This window comes from Gopherus flavomarginatus, chromosome 8, assembly GCF_025201925.1.
Source record: "Gopherus flavomarginatus isolate rGopFla2 chromosome 8, rGopFla2.mat.asm, whole genome shotgun sequence".
Taxonomy (NCBI): domain Eukaryota; kingdom Metazoa; phylum Chordata; order Testudines; family Testudinidae; genus Gopherus; species Gopherus flavomarginatus.
The window spans coordinates 22,798,225-22,800,202 of NC_066624.1; the positions used below are offsets into that span (position 1 = coordinate 22,798,225).

General features: G+C 45.4%; 1 non-coding gene across 1 annotated transcript; it reads right to left on the minus strand.

Annotated features, from left to right (window-relative positions):
- Positions 1-309: 309 nt before the first annotated feature.
- Positions 310-467, minus strand: LOC127057344 (U1 spliceosomal RNA). The gene has a single exon (XR_007776074.1). It is a non-coding gene; the product is annotated as a U1 spliceosomal RNA (small nuclear RNA).
- Positions 468-1,978: the final 1,511 nt, after the last annotated feature.

The following is a 1,978-nucleotide window of genomic DNA, read 5'->3' on the forward strand; positions in this document are numbered from 1 at the left end:
TTTACAAATTGTTACAATTTGGATTCTTCTAGCATCATGAGAGAGGATGCTTCTGCAGGCATTTGAAGATCTGCAGATGGTGAACCTCCAGCACTCGAGGGTCAAAAAACTGACTGAAGGTGAGTCACTGGAGCCGTGTCATCCAGAAAACATTTGTTTTCAGGATAATTGCATTGGAGTAGATCCATGGATATACGGGACTTCACAGGCCTCACCATTTTGCAAATACTGTATCCACTTGTAACTTTGTGGCACTGATGAGGACAGGAGTCAGATAAGCTCAGACACCTATCTCTTTTTTTTTTTCCCTAGGGGAGAGCGCGAACACAGTCCCCCACTACCACAAATTATGCAGCTGAGTTTCCCACATTTGGGGAAATCGCAGGGGTCAGCACACCCGCAGTGCAATGGATGAGCCTCACCCTGAGAAAACCACCTTCGTGATCACTTGATCTAAAGGAGAATCTCTGTTAACTCTGCAGCATAGAAGCTACGACACAGACAACCTGTTGCAATGTAGTGTGTCTAAAAAAACAAAAGAAGGTTGGGGAAGGGAGACACTCTGTTCTCCAAACTCTCACTTCCCTCCTTAATGGTGTAGCCTTCAAGCCCATCCTGTTGACCAGTTGGTAGGGTTTTGTGCTCTCTGCACTGCCCCTCTGATTCCTTTCTTTCCCAATAGGAATTTCATGCTGCAGCTTCTCTGGCACCAGACTATCAACTCTGCCTCTCCCAGAAAAGTTTAAGCTATGTGTGGTTGTCTGGACATAGAACAAGTTTTAGCCTAAGTCTGTATCTGATTCTGGACTTGAATCTAAGTGTCAGTATTCGTGATGCTGAGATGTTCAATTATATTTAGACTCTGTATGAATTGCTTTTTTTATTCCAATTCACTGAGATTTTTTTTTATCCACCTAGAATCCCTTTCATATGAACAGCCCATTTCCCCCCTTTAATTCTGCCAAACCTGGTATCTTATTGATTTACTGAGTGAAGAAGAGTGGTGGATGTACAGGGCAATGGATGTTTCCTCCCCTTGGGAACGCTGATAAATTCTACATGAAGTGCTTCTGTGGGAAATGTTTTCTCAAAGTGCTATTACAGTGGCATTGGAAGGAAGTATTGTTCACTACGGGTTCATCTCAGATATGCATAATCAGAGAGATTCTTTGGTCTCAAGATTTCTCCTGTAACTAATGCCATAAATGTGAACTACTTATGTATGAAAATGGCTTAAAGGGATAGATACACAGAAACCCCAAGGCCTCAATCTGCAGCTGCTTCAAGGAACTGCTCCTTTGTGGCTCCTTGATACCGGAGCCATTATGAACTAGAACTGACTGGCTGTGCTTCCAAAGGGCCATCTGGGAACTGCCAGAGCCCAGTGCACTTGCCTATGCCCCTTCCCTTCACGTGAGGAATGCACAACTGGGGAAACCTGCCTGCTTACCAGCCTCTTTGTGCCACTAGAGGAGGGGTCAGGATAGAGCACAATATTAATTTTGGAGCTTTCAGACTCATAATTTCATGGACAGATTAAGGCAAGACAAGGCAAGGTTGTGGGGGCACCCCAGGGCTCCATCCTTGCAGCTCCACTCCCATGCTGCCATCTTCTTGGCCAACAGATGAGGGATTGAATCAGGAACCTCCAGAACTAAAAACTTGAGCTAAAGAGCCATAGACTCATATCCTGTATGGATCAGGCACTGAGGGTGACCTGTAACACTTATTCACCAGTGGGTTACACAAGCTTCTGCACACACCCTCTCCAGCCAGTGTGACTCATCCTTGGCCTGTCAGAGGAAGAACAGAGTTCAGGCTCCATGCCTGCCCCATCTTTGGACTCATGAGACTGCAGACAGGGGGCTGGTTAGTGATGATTATCATGGTGTAATCTGTAACATAGAACTTTGTTCCCTAGGAACTGGCCTGAGATCCATCACTCAGTTCCCACAGGCCAATAAGCATCAGATACTTC